Source organism: Perognathus longimembris, chromosome 16, assembly GCF_023159225.1.
Source record: "Perognathus longimembris pacificus isolate PPM17 chromosome 16, ASM2315922v1, whole genome shotgun sequence".
Taxonomy (NCBI): domain Eukaryota; kingdom Metazoa; phylum Chordata; class Mammalia; order Rodentia; family Heteromyidae; genus Perognathus; species Perognathus longimembris.
The window spans coordinates 11286847-11302344 of NC_063176.1; the positions used below are offsets into that span (position 1 = coordinate 11286847).

The 15498-nt window shown below is 35.6% G+C and overlaps 1 protein-coding gene and 1 non-coding gene across 2 annotated transcripts in view; both read left to right on the forward strand.

Moving 5' to 3' along the window:
- Fstl5 (follistatin like 5) overlaps window positions 1-15498 on the forward strand; it is a 279651-nt gene that overhangs the window by 252906 nt on the left and 11247 nt on the right. The window lies entirely within an intron of this gene.
- LOC125365073 lies at window positions 11372-11477 on the forward strand. Its single transcript, XR_007213630.1, has one exon. It is a non-coding gene; the product is annotated as a U6 spliceosomal RNA (small nuclear RNA).

Here is a 15498-nt window from a genome sequence, read left to right on the forward strand (position 1 = left end):
GGCTGCAGTTATGTTTCTGTTTATTGGTAGCATTCAATTGGTTGAGACTAAGTTTCACAAACCAATCAAGGTTCAGTTTATCCCATAACAGAACTGATTTTATCTGCTCAAGAGAGTTTCACGCCTGGATTCCAGTGTATTTTATTGGAACAATGCTAAGAATAGAAGCAATAGCACTTTCCTCAAAGGGAAATATTTTATTTCATTTAGGATTTGACTGAAACTTGTGGTTGAACAAGGCTTTCAGTACTGTGAATATTATATAATTCCTCTAAGCCTTAGAGAATCTATTTTTCTTACTTTCAGGTAGATTTTATTATATATGTCCTATATTGCTTGTTTGAGATTGATGACACTCATGCAATTCTGAAAATACCCTAGGAGACATTTGTTCAGGGAATTTTTTTTTCAGATAGAATGTGAATATTTTTGTTGACATCCACTTAGCTGCTTTTTTGCTTCAAACCTAATTTACAGAAATGTGGAATAATATGTTAGTTTGAGAATTTAGCTGCCTACTAGCTAGTATTTTGCAAATGGTGCAGTTGTTTTTTATAAAATAAAATTTATTAAATTTTAAGAATATGAGGAAAATAACATCTGCAGTTGACAGTGAGTATATTTAACAAATAATCTAGTAGGGCACTGGTGGACATGCCTGTAATCTTAACTACTCAAGAGACTAAGATTTGAGGATCGAGGTTTGATTTAGCCCAGTGAGGAAAGTGCGTGAGAATTTTACCACCAATTAAACATATAAACTGTTTGGTGTAAGTGAACTGAATACCTCATGGGGGGAAAGGGAAAGAGGGAGGAGGGAGGGAGGTTATGAGGGATGAGGTAACAAACAGTACAAGTAATGTATCCAATGCCTAACATATGAAACTGTAACCTCTCTGTACATTAGTTTGATAATAAAAATTTGAAAAAAAATAAACATATAAAAACTGAAAGTGTTGCTTTGGCTCAAAGCACTAGAGTTGAGCAAAAAAGTCTGGGATAGAGTCCAGGCACTGAATTCAAGCCACAATACTGACAAAAAAAATACTTAAAAATATATATATATGGTTTAGGAAGCCTCATTTGCTCATTTTGTTATTGCTTTTTTAAGTACTAAAGCTTGAATTCAGGGCCTCAGGATGACTTATATTTCTTGCTCATGACTGACTTTCTTCATCTTGGATTTTTTCTGGTTATTTGGTGATATTCTCACAGACTTCATCTTCTTTGCCTGACTCAGCTTTAAACTTGCTAGGATTGCAAGTGTGAGCCAAGAGCATCTGATTTATTTTTTCATTTTCATTTGGAATTTTCATATCAATTTTATGGAGAAAATTAATCATACTCTCCAATAAGGATGATATGCAGAGAAATTCAGGGCATCAGATTTTTCGCTCTTTTTTGGTCACTTGCAGTTATCTATACACATTTGTATTGCTATCTCTCATGAGTGTTTAGATAAAGAAGCATCCAAAACAAAGATGACAGAAAGCACCCTATAGTAAATACCTAACAGAAAGCCAGATGATTTTTGTTAATATAAGTGTCAGGATACCCAAATAACAATTGCATGCTTACGTAAGTTTTGTGTCAGGAAGTAAATTTTTTTAATATTCTCAAAATGCATTCGTCAGTTTAATGTGAACAAAACACTTAGGGCAGGTGTCTTACACAGTTATTTCTGTTGTCTCCAATATGTCCACTGTTGTGACATAGAGACATCAGTCCTACAGTGTAAGTCATCTTAGAACCTCTGAGTTAAAAAGCCATTAGTATTGGGGCTGGGAATATGGCCTAGTGGCAAGAGTGCTGGCCACATAAGACCCTGGGTTTGATTCCCCAGCACCACATATATAGAAAACAGCCAGAAGGGGCGCTGTGGCTCAAGTGGCAGAGTGCTAGCCTTGAGCAAAAAGAAGCCAGGGACAGTGCTCAGACCCTGAGTCCAAAGACCAGGACTGGCAAAAAAAAAAAAAAAAAAAAAAAGGAAAGAAAGAAAAAAAAAAAAAGCCATTCGTAGATGCGACCACAGCTATTATGGAGGACTTTGTTTCCTGAAGGATGAAAAGAAGTGGCCAGTCCAGGAGTCAAGCCAGTGTTTTAAAAGTCATGTCCAAGGCAGCAGCTTGGTAGATATTCATTAGGAAAGAGAACAGCATGCAGAACAAGAATGAAACTCACCATCATGGATAGTGAGGTCATCACAGGCTTTGTGCATGAGGAGAGAGAAAATAGAATTAACCAGTGCAGATAGGTAACCTTACCCTCATCTGCTGACCTGCAAAATCATTTCATTTTTCTGTATAACTTTAAAAACATTAGAAGATAGTGTATTTCTTGATTTCTGACAGGACCCATTACTTCTGAAAACAGCAACAATTCATTTTTAATCATTGATATAAAATGACCTAGACAATGATAAACTCAGAGACATTTATTAGCTGAACTTAACCTGAAGTTTTCCTTAGATAAACAAAGAGATATCACAGTACTTAGTGCATAAGTGACTTAATTTTGGTGTAATAAAACCTGAATGCATCCATTGGTTTTGAATCATCTTGTAGGTCCATAGTATTTGTACCTAATCACATATGAAAATGTGTTAAATGATTAAGGGCTTGTGTAGATCAAATGTCTCCAAGTTGTCATGCATTGTAATTTGTTGGTGATATTTTAAGATTGTTTGAAAGATAGCTGATACTTTATTAAATGCTTAATCTGTGCCAGGCAATCTGTCTCCTTTTGCAAGTTTTCAGGTTTTTTTGTTTTGTTTGTTTGTTTTGTTTTGTTTGCCAGAACTAAACTTTAAACCAAAGGCTGGGTGCTGCCTCTTAATTTTTTTCTTCAAGGGTTGAGATCTATCACTCAGACCACTTCCAGTTTGTCAGTAGTTGAGATGTCTTTTACAGATTTTCTTCTAGCTAGGCTTCAAATCATGATTCTAAGATCTCAACCTCTCAGCCTCCTGAGGAGCTCAGTTACAGGCATGAGCTACTGGCTCCCAGCCTTAACTCCTTATGAATTGCAAGGCACATAGTGTTTCCATTTCAGAAATAAAAACTCACAGATAAATTATTTGATTTACTCAATAGTCAATGGAGACATAGATCCAGGAGACAAATGCATCTTTATAGAATGATCTGAGCATTATTCGTTATTCTATGGGAACTACATACCCCATGCCACACAACTGTAGCCTTAAGCCCACACATTGGCCTTTATTTATTATCTTTCTTAGCTTGTATTATATATTAAAACTATTATTTGCTCAGATATATTTCTGAACCTTATTTATGGGCAGCTTTTTAGTTCATTGTTAATGTAGAACAAATATCATGTCCAATTGTAACACACGGAAGTCTAACAATTTATATTGATTCTAGTATGAAGCATAAAATAATGGAGCAGATGCTATAGTCTGGTATTTTCAGTGCTTATATTACTCTCTTAGGCACAAAACACAATCATTCATTATTTTCATCAATATCTAAAAGCATATTTCAAAGTTGCTAATGTATAAAAAATCTTCAGTTACCAATACCAGTCAAATAATCCAAGATAGGCTTCAAAAAAGTTAAAATTTGTACTTTAGATTTAAGAACCAGGAAATGAATAACTATATAATAGTCTTTAATTCTAATCTATTATATCAGAGTACTAATATCTCTTTCAGTATAGTACTTTACTTATTACTAATCTGTAAAACTTCAGGCATTTATTTCTTAATTTGTTACAATAGTTTTGATTTATTAATTTCATTTTTGGGTCCTTGGTGAGTAACATCCAATTCTATTATATTAATTTGAGTTATGAATTATAGAAATGAAAAATATTCATGGTTGTTTTTAGACGTCTATATATAGTTTCATTATTCCATAGCTTTGCAAGAAGTTATTTGGATGCTTTCTTATTTTACTCATCTGCAAAAGTAAAAAGAGAATTAAGAGGCAACATATAAAAGATTTGGGACTAAAATGTTTTTGTTGTGTATTCATTTTACCATGAACACATTTTGCACAATAACTGCTTGCTTTTTTCTAAGTAGCAGTGATTTCTTCTATAGTACATAATGTACATAAATGTCAAACAAATGGAAATATCAGTCTAAGCCTGGCTCACTTACAGATAAGTGGGAAATAGTCAAATGGCCAGGTGGAATCCCAGGCAGAGAATCACTTCCAGTGGCTCAACACTATCTTCTCCAAAGATCAGTGATCTGGCTACCACTTCTTTACAATAGAAAAAAAAAAATCCCTTCACCCTTCTTGCCTTTAGAAATTCCTTCTTGTAATCGAAGGTTTCCCTCAAGTATATCTAGCCCTCTCCTCCTGAGCATTTGGAGGAGAGGGAGAGAACCTTTCCCAACCTTGCCTACACTCTCAGTATTAAACTATTGCTTGTTTACAAATGTAAAAGAAGTCTACCTGGTAGAACTGGAAACTCCTTTGTACAATTACTTAAAGATAATAACATTCAAAAATAGAAAATTCAACACTGTATATTTGAAAAATTAAAATAAATATCTTTACACACAAAAATAAATATCTAACTCTCTATCCCAATTGTATTGTTCTCAACTCTTCCTCCTTATTGTTATCTAACAGCATCTGAGCTATTCTTTCCTAATGTATACTTACGGACAATTCCATGTCATACTATTTTCTATGTGCCAGAGGGCTCCACATGGCTTCTGTTTCCATGAGGACAAGCCCATCTGTCAATTCACCTCAACACCCACCAGATGACCAATGATGTGATCCTGCCACTAACATACATGTTTTGAATTTGTATATTTGTCTCTAGTTTCACATGTTGAATTTAGAATCAAGGCATTACTTAAAATGAGATAGTAACATCATTATGATCAAAATAAGTAATAAGGTAACTTTTGGGGAGTTATACTATATACCTTTCTATCATTTTTAACCTCACCCAATATTATTCCTAATATTTTTCTCTTGCTCTGTCAAACTATTCACATGGAGTTTTCCAGGCTAGTTTCTCTCTTGGTTTAGCATCTAATTGTCATGGCTTCTTTTGAAGCCATGCCAATATTCACCTATTTTTCCAGAATTTCATACAATTACCTATGAGATTACTTTAAAAATATTCTTTGTTCACATATTTTTGTTTATCATAAGATATGACCTTTAATAACAGTCAAATCAGTAAGTTATCACCCTTAAAACATAGCTCATTGATAAGTAAGGAGAGGAGGGGAGGGGAGGAGACTGAGGGAGGGAGGAAGCCTGGGCTTAGGGCTAGGTATGTAGGTATTTATCTTAGTAGTTGAACATTTGCCTTGTATTCACAGGCTGAATCCATCAATCTGCAAGTAAACCTCCTAATAAGCATGCCCATAAATGGCAGGCTTAGATGCAGGAATTATTTATGATTGTATTTTCTTGAAGTATGTCCCTCAGTAGCCTAGTAAAATAGTTTAATATAAAACCATAGCTGGATGAATTATGGCAAGTGTGGTTACACAGGTGTTATTAGGACACTTCATACAGAGGTGAAAGACAAATTCTTCTGAGAACTCTGAAAAGATGTGCGAGAAAGGGTGATACTTAAAATGACTTTCAAAGTAGTGCCTGAAAGTAAAGAAGGACACATGAAGATGCGAGGGAAAAGGTTGCTCAGGAAATTCAACAATAGCTCAGCCCCCGTTCTAGCAAAAGCTTGGGAAACATAATGTTTGTTTGTACTAGACAAGCAAGGAGGTAACTGCCAGCCTCCCCAGGAATGCTCTGTGGAGGACCTGAGAAAGGAGGGGGAAAATGTGGAGGGGGATTTGTGTAGATCTTTGCTCTTTTTAAAGGTATTAGCAGCAGATGTGCTCATGTGAATTTAAGGACTAGCAAAGTGGGGTCTTGCTGCTGTCTCCTCTGCCCAAAGTGCTGACCATGAGTAAATCTATTCTTAAATAATTAACCCCTTTTAGAGAGCCAGTGTCATTTACCCATATCTGCTGAAGATCCCATTCAACATTGTTATATTTTGCCTGGAGTAAACTTTATAGTTTAGTTTTTTTCTTTTCTTATTTTTGTAAGAAAAAAGGTCATATGCAGAGGGGTTAAAAGAGTTACATAGTCAGGTAAAGATTATAGTCACACCTTCCCTCCCTTTCTCCCAGTTTTTTCCTTCCACTCTCCACCTACAAGGTATAAAGTTCATTGTCAATATAGTGTCTAATGAATACCACTTCTGCATTTATTCACCATCTATCCCCACTTCCGTGTTCCCCTTATCCAATACATAAGACCTACCAAGACATCAGTCAATTTCCTAAAAGGATGATATCACAGATACTGTTAATGAAAGCTACTAATTTTGATAAATTATTTTTTCTTTTGTTATTGTCACAGTCCATATTTTTTGATGTCTAAAGATGATATGGATAAGATCTAAAAAAGTAAACACTGACACTAAACTAACTTAATGACTTCCTGGTGAAATTTGCTTTTCTCTCCGACTTTCAGCTGCTCTCCAATCTTAGTGACTTTTTTCTGAACAGTATCCACATTTGTGTAATCTTGAAATGTTTATTTTCTTAAATTTGAATATCCTTTGGAAAGTGTTGCTGAAAAGGGTACAAAGCAATACTCTGACTTAAATTCAGTGTCTACAATTAAAAGCTAATTATTTGTAAATATTAACAGAATGCTGAATACTAGAAAAAACAGCAAAGAATTAGAATCTATTTTAATGAGAAAAAAATGAAGAAAGGGATCCAGTGGGGAAAATAATACAAAAATTTACAATTTTAAAAATTAAAACTAGAGGATATAAAGTAGGTATAGTCTTTGTTTGTTTTTTATTGCTATCATTCAGATGTTAGACAGAGGAATTACTATTTCATAAGTATAGTTATGAGTACATTTATTTTTTAGACAAGTCACCTCTTCCTTTGTTGTCCTCCAGTTGGTAGAAGCTGTTTTCATTGTTGGGATTTTGTTGTTGTTGTTGTTGTTGTTTTAAGGAAAAGTATATGTAACTCTTCCATGCAAAACTATTTAGGGAATTTTATTTCTGTCCCTCAGGATTTAAACTCTTTAAGAAAACAGACTAGTTGCTGTCAGAACAATATGTCATATAGTACTATGACCTAAATAAATATTAAATACGTTTTAAATGTACCACGGATTTGTCAAGACAAAAGGATCACGTATAAACTAATTTGCTCATTGATCCTGCTCCACTCATGGTCTGGCTTGTCATTCAAGTTCAGTGTAAGTTCTGTTCTTGCCCTGCCTTCTCCCTATGGCCCTGGGCCACTCTCATGTAACAAGGCTCAGCAGCTTGAGGTGCATCCCTGAGCAGGACTGATGGGTGCTCCGGGGAGAGGCTCTTTTTTGTTGTTTGTTGTCTATTGGAGCTACAGTTCTCTAGTTACTCCAGAGATGAAATACTCAATAATCAGTTTCCTTTTGGCTCAATCTTGAAACATTCAGTTGAGTGAAAAAACGATGACAGACTTGGCTCAAGTGGTAGAGTGCCAGCCTTGAATGAAAATACAAAGAAAGAGGGCTAGACTGTGAGTTCAAGACCCAGTTCCAGCACACACACACACACACACACACACACACACACACACACACACACGCATGCACGCACGACACGAAATAAAAATGTCTTTAATTTGAAAGGGAAATCCAAAATAAGCAATCATGCATTTTGAATAGACAAAAATTCAAACTGGCACCGTGTCACACACATTTGTAATTCTAGCTACTTAGAAGGCTGAGAACTAAGGATCATGGACCCAAGCCAGCCTGGGAAGAAATCTTGGTGAGACTCATCTCCAATTAGTGACCAAAAAGTTGGAAGGGGAGCTGAGGCTCAAGTGATAGAGCCCTTGAGTGAAAAATTTAGGTGACAGAGCCCAGGCCTTAATAAACCCCAATATATACACACATAACAATAACAACAACAAACCAACAGAACAGAAAAAAATTCAAAATTCTATAGTCATTGCACTTGAAATTGTGAGAGTTGCTCACATTTTTTTTCCCCCTAGTCCTGGGCCTTGGACTCAGGGCCTGAGCACTGTCCCTGGCTTCTTTTTGCTCAAGGCTAGCACCACTTGAGCCACAGCGCCCCTTCTGGCTTTTTTTTTTCTGTTTATGTGGTGCGGAGGATAGAGCCCAGGGTTTTGTGCATTCAAGGCAAGTACTGTACTGCTAAGTCATGTTCCCTGCCCAGTTGCTCACATTTTTAAGGGCTCAGATGACGGTTTATTTTCATAGGCAGCATTTGTGAGAGAAAGTATATTTTGCCAGAAAATAACTCTTCCCATGATTTTTAAGACAATGTTTTTATAAATCCTTATAGTAGATGAGCATATTTCATACTGAACTGCATGCTGCTTCATTTTTTATTAGCCAAGATGGTAATCATTGAAAGAATTTTGATGGGAGGAAAGTGGTCATCGCCCAATATGCTTTCAAAATCTGTTTCAGGTAAAGAAATGGAGTTTTGGGCCTCATCAAAATTTAAACATAGAGGAAGTACCTGACATTCTGTAGTGAAACAACAAGTTACAGTGTCTCATTATTAATTCACAGATCAGCTGCTCAAGCAAAACTGTTTCTGAATTTATAGCAAACTAAAAGGAACATAAAAGTTATTTCTTCCTTGTGATCTCCATAAACAGCTTTAGCAAGAGCTAGGTAATAAGAACAATATAAACACCTTTCCAAATGGCTAAGTAGAGCTGGGGTCAGATTGTAATGCACTGTAATGTGTTTGCAGTTCATGGGACCATTCCAAGGCAATACTCTGGCTTCTTTCATACTCTCTTTTTCTAAGAATGAAATGTGTTTCATTATATTATGACTTATTTCAGGAAAATAAAACAAATTCCCTAGGGTACTTTGAAGGGTAGCATTTAGGACACAGTGGGACAGAGGAAAATGGTAGAGGAGCCACAGAGCACTATTTGAGCTCTCTCCAAGAACCCAGTTTTAGTATTCCAGTGAAAGCCCCACAGCTAGAGCAACAACAAGTGAATCATAATAGTATAGAGATGTTGGCAAGAGAGGGAAAAATCTAGGCAGCAGGCTTGAGAAGGCAGATTTGAGTGCCAGCTGCAATGGTGCCGGCAGCCAGCCGCCTCTCTGCGGAGTCCGTGGCTCTCCACTCAGCTGCAGTGCAATTCGGTGAGTGGAAGAGGAACCCTTCAGCCCACGGGTGGCAGATAGAGGCAGATCACCGGCAGATAACTGCATATAATCCAACTCCTGAATACAGGGCTCAGGATTGGTGTTTATCTTAGAAGTGTGTTCTGTAGGGGCACTGAATCCGTTTTTATATATACAAAAAAGGAGAGAGGGAGTTACACCTATCTATGATTGTGAACCTCTAAGATCTCTGCAACAACGGGGCTTAGGCAGGTGTGGTCCAGGTCTTAAGGTTCTGTTCTGGTGTGCTTTTGGATTTGCTTTCCCACTCTAATGGGCAGAAGAAACAGAAGAAAAGTGGGCCAGACCCAAAGAAGCATAGATTCTATGGTTTCCCGCATTGGTAATAATTAGTACACATCTAGGATAGTCCTAGCAGAAGATCACAATAGCTAAATGGCTGCGTACATATGAACATATAAGATGATGCTAAGTGGAATGAACTCCAAGTTATGGAAATAAGTGTTTTATCATTGTTGTTACTTTCAGTGTACCATGTGAAATTATGCCATTTTTCTCTTGTCTTCCTTCTGCAGTGTTTTACCCCTAATGTCACTGTTAATGATTTCGGTACCCTGGGTATTATATATACATTTATTGAACTAGGGAAGGGAAGGGGAACATCAAAATGGAGAGGAAAAAAAAAAAGACGAACCAATAAAACAGAAATACTTATAAAACTATATGCTGTAAACCAACTGCACAAATCATTGAAGGGAAGTAGGGAAGGGGGAAGGTGGGAGAAAAATGAAGGAGGAGGTAACAAGTTGGATTAGAAATGTACTCACTGACTGCCTTACTTAGGAAACTGTAACCCCTCTCTGTACATCACTTTTACAATAAATAAAATTAAAAAAAAATGTTATTTATTTATTTTTTGTCAGTCCTGGGCCTTGGACTCAGGGCCTGAGCACTGTCCCTGGCTTCTTTTTGCTCAAGGCTAGCACTCTGCCACTTGAGCCACAGCGCCACTTCTGGCCGTTCTGGCCGTTTTCTGTATATGTGGTGCTGGGGAATCGAACCCAGGGCTTCATGTATACGAGGCAAGCACTCTTGCCACTACGGCATATTCCTAGTCCCAAGAATTGTTAAAAAAAAAAATTAAAACAATAGCATTTAGGTTTCCTGTAAAGATGCTCAATCACCTGCTTCCTTTGTGCTCTTTTACCAGCCTGCTAGAAAAAAAAAGGAAGAGTAGGCAAGCTAGGCAGCTTCAAAGCCCACTCTGGATCTCTACCACATCTTGCTCCTTCCTCAGAGACAGGGTTTACACCCCTGGGGGAATATCTTCCCTTTCTCTGTGAAGATTCTCTTCTTACCTGACTTATACAATGCTCTATGGCAATCTACATGAGAAAATGGTGTCTGAACTCAAGACGCTTCTTGGCTCAAGGTGAAAAACTAAGTGTTCCTGCTCAGAACTCTCATGAATCTCATTAACAAACCAACTGCATTATGGATATTCTCTTCACTGCCTCCTCATGGAGGAGTCTGAGCACTCACAAGACTGAAACAGGAGGATGGAAAGTTCAAGGACAACTTGAGCTTTGTGTGAGAACTTATCTCAAAAACCCACCAAGCAGAGATACAGCTTAGAGGACATAGAACATGGATGGTCTTTGTAGCGTGTTTAGGGTTCTCAGTCATTTTAATCCCTAGCCTGAATTCAAAAGGAAAAAAAAAAGATTCTTCACTAGCCTCTTCCAGACGGTACAACAACATTGTCCTCAGACAGCCCTGCAAAATAACACCTTTTAGACCTTAATAGAGACTAGAGATATGCAGAGAAGCAGAACAAATAGTAGATAAAATTGTAGATACAGAGTATAATGTATAATAAAGTCCTAACTAGTAGGATTGTGTTGGGTGAAAAAGACCCATTATCTGCCATCAGCAAGCTATAGATCCTGATATCTAGTGATGGCCTTTATAGGCCTGAAAGCTACAGAAGAAAATTCCAGTCCAGATCTGATGGGTCAGTTTCCCTTTCCTCTGAGGTCATGCGTTATGCAGTGGTTCAGATATATAGATGGGCGAGTCCTGCTGTTCAGTGGAAGCTGTCACCTTCTCACCTTGCCAAATCCAGTATTTACTGCTTCTTAGAAACCCTGTCACAGAAACTCCCAGAAGTAATGGTTAATCAGATTTTTTTGACATCCTTAAAATTCACATATAAAATTACCAATCATGTGCTCACTCTGGCTGCACATATATTAAATTGGAATGATACAGAAAAGATTAGTGTGGTCCCTGTGCAAAAATGACACACAAATTCATGAAGTGTAAAAAAAAATACCAAAGCTGGTATCCATTCACATATATGTATATAATACTTAATCTCTAGATAAGTAAATGACAAGGCCATAGCTCCGCCTAATATGGTACAGCTAACTTGAATAAAACTGAGACTGTACTATCCTTTCTCTGAGGAGGCAGTTTCTCTAATGATGTTTACTTTTCTCATAGATATCTTATAACTCAATTCTGTACAGTACAATTAACAATACTTAAGTGCTTAATACTAAAATGATAAATTGGATACATCTAGTGTTATTTCCTGATAAAGAAATGAGACAAGAAAGATACTTAAAGATACACTTAGGTATTTATAACTAAGGAGAAAGCACTCCTGACGTGCAATTCTCTTCCAGGGGTAAGGAAACTTAGGGTCATTTGGTTGTTTATAATATTACTACAGTACATACAAAATTATCAATACAGGCAGACAGATGCCAGACAGCTGATGAGCTTGTATTAATTATATAAAAAGAGTTATATGCATATAGCATAGTATTAATGAATTCACTTAATGAATATTATAAACTTTCATTCTGAGTATAGGATTTGTATGAGAAAATAATTAGTATCAGGTTGGATTGCAAGCAAATATTCAAAAGAATAGTTTGGAGAACCATAGAAGTAATATCTGATTAACAATAGAATGATATCATTAGAGGAGAAAGCATTTGGCAAAATGGAATTTCCTGGTGATGTACATCGCTGGTTTTTTTTGCCAGTACTGAAGCTTGAACTTAGGCTTCACATTCTGTCATACTTTTTAACTCACCATTGGTGCTTTACTACTTAAGACATACTTCTACCTTTTTTTATTCTACAGTAAAAGTTATTGATGAAGATGAAATTACTTTGTATCAATATTTGATCTAGAATTCAGTTACTATATACTTCGTTACATGAACTGTTATTTTCATCTTAATTGATTCACTTATGGTTCAAGTAACTTTTGTACTTACAATTATTCTCCATTTCACTTAATATTCAAACATATTGTGTTTTGTAAAATTACTTTATCTGTCTTTCATCATGAGTTTTGTGTAGATGAATCACTTTAATGAAGTCTCTACATTTATTTTAATATTTATAAATGCATAATGAAGACCAAAATGATGACCAACAAGAAATTTTCAATTCAGTCTAAGTGCTACAGAATAAATTGTCAACGGTAATAATAAGAAATAGCAAAACAAAAAAAAAAGAAATTTTCAAGTCTCATTTAGAACTAGCACATTTGTATTTCTATCTGTATGGTCATTATTTGTCTTCATTGACAAGTTAATTTATTCTTGGGGCAGAAATAGACTACACTCATTGAGAAAAAGATTGTAAATTAAAAAATGACAGAGTTAATAACGTTTTCCAACTTGATCAGAGTTAAGTTGATTATTTAGCTCGTCAGTGTATGAACAGGGTTTGGTTATTATATTTTAATGGTTCAAATATGCCATCCACACAATACTATGACACTTTCCTATATCATAATTGAACAAGCGTTAATTCACAATTAGTGTTTTATAAACATAATTTTATAACATGCTTTATTATACCATGAATATGTGAGCACATGCTCATATATACTCAGGCTTTTCAATCCCTTCTAACTTTTGCTACCATATATAATAGTGTTCTCGAGATATTTGTGCATAAAATTTTATCAGTAGTAATGAGTGTTTCATCAGAATACTTAATTAAAGAGAGAATTATTACCACAAGAGGAAGAACTACACCAGGGGGTGATAGCTAGTCAGGAGAGGCTGAGCTCTAAGAATTGTTGTTCAAAGTCAGCACAAGCAGAACAGTCTTTAAGACTCTTATATTCTTTGCTTCCCTGTCTGAGAAACAAACAACAAAAAAGGACCCTTATATTCAATTGAATACAAAAAGGCAGAAGTGAAGGTGTTACTCAAGTGGTAGAGTTCCAGCTTTAATGAAAAAATCAAGTGAGGCTTCAAGTTTAAGCCCTAGAGCCAGTACAAAAGTAAATAAATAAGCAAACAAAACACGTGGCAGAAATATGAGGAGACTTTGTGCTCATTGCAAATGGATAATTGTTTCATACATTAAAATATTTTCATTAGCACTTGAAGAAAAGGCAAATTCCACTGAATGTCTTTTTACAAAGAAAATTCTTAGTTTGTGATATTAAAATGGTATTTCTCTACTTGAATTTTATTTATCTGAAAAATAGGGAAGTTAAATAGTACATGTATATGGTATAAATAGTACATGTACATGGATATGCAATATCCAAATCATTCAGAAATATAAAATAATAATTCTTTTATAAGGAACACTGCAACTTACATTTTAGAATGAACACATTGTTGAGAAATATTTAAGAACATATTTTGTATTCAGATTGTTTATTGTTTTGTTGTTTACTTAAAAATTGAGTAATCTTTGAGATGAAAATCCATTTTACTTTTTGTAGCTAAGAGAATATGTATTCAGATTAATACTTTTTTCCACCTTGGAGAGGATGTCAAGGAAAACTGTGACTTTTTATTCTCAAAGACCAGAAAGTTAGCTTCAGGTTGGCCTGGCCGATGAGAAGCCTGACTGAGGTTAAGGAGAGTGAGGCAGGAATATTAAACAACCACCAGCACTAACTCTTCTGTTGATTTGTTAGTGACCAGATTCTTCTTCCCATGAAAGTTCACCGACCCACACAGAACACACAAATGTCTATATAATTCTGCCCTTCCAGGACTCAGCAATGTCAACAACTTTATTTTTATGCGGACAATATTACTGCTCTATTCCTTATGGGCAATTTACCCTTCTCCGTAAGCATTCCCTTTATTGTTCTCCCCTATTGTTATTCTAATTGTAATTTCACCTTCTCCTTCTGGGATGCAGACAAATGTAAGTTCTTCTCAAATGAAAGCCTAGTACAACAGAAATGCAATTTAGCTGTTGAAACAAGGATGTAACTACATTTATCCCCTTTGCCATCTTTGCAAAGCTTCCTAACACCCTTTTGGAAAATCAGGACTACAATTTTAAGCACCCTGGTGCTTAAATGGACTAAAATTTCCATTGAGGAAAGAGACCCTTTATTTCCTCTCCATTTCCTTTATGAAGACTAGTAGGTTGGAAGTAATTATGAAATTTGGTCACAATGTCCAGAATCCAACTCCTGCCAAACCTGGCTCCACATAATCTTTATTTTCTTTTATGTCTGACCTCTGTGTATGCAACTGGCAATGTGCTAGTCACTTTTGATTGTGTGATAGATTGTAATTTGTTCTTGCTTCTTTCCTTTTCCATTCCCGTATCCATACCCATAGACCATCTCCACAGAGACTTTTTACATCTATGTCACCATTCATTCATTTATTAACTCCTGCACAAAACACATCTCATCAGAAAAGAAAATGAATAGGGCAAATGAGGCTGATCTTTTCAGTTGTTTGTTTGCTTGTTTTTAACAAACCCAACTTAGGATGAATAACTAGATTTTTAAAATGTCATTTTAAAGCATATTTTTAAAGTTTTGTATCTTATGCTCTTCAGAGCTTCAAAAAGTAAAGAGATTTAATATTTGAAATATAGTCTATAGTGTATATAATGGGCACAGAATTCCTAATAAATCTAAATTTTTGTATGCCCTAGTTACTATAGGTCAGTGTCCATTAGATACACTGGTTGGACACTATATGTAAAATATGCATTTATTCTCTTATTTCTCTCTGGAAGAATCATATCAGAAATGTTTCATCCCAGAGAAAAAGAGTAGGAACATTAGCTTTCAGAAACAAATTCTACGTTTTAAGGAAACATTTCTGGAAACTAAAACTGGAATTGCAATCATACAGCTACAAATTTTAATGGAAAATTTCTATAATATACCTATCCCAGATGAGTTATAAGGGTATCATATTGTTATTTTAGCTTTTTCAACCTATGTTTGAAAAATAGAAAATTTGAAAGTGCCATCACTTTACAAACCCCTCTGGAAACTGAGAATACTCACAAACTTCTCTTGTTTTAGTTAAAAATCTTTGGTAAGCATGGC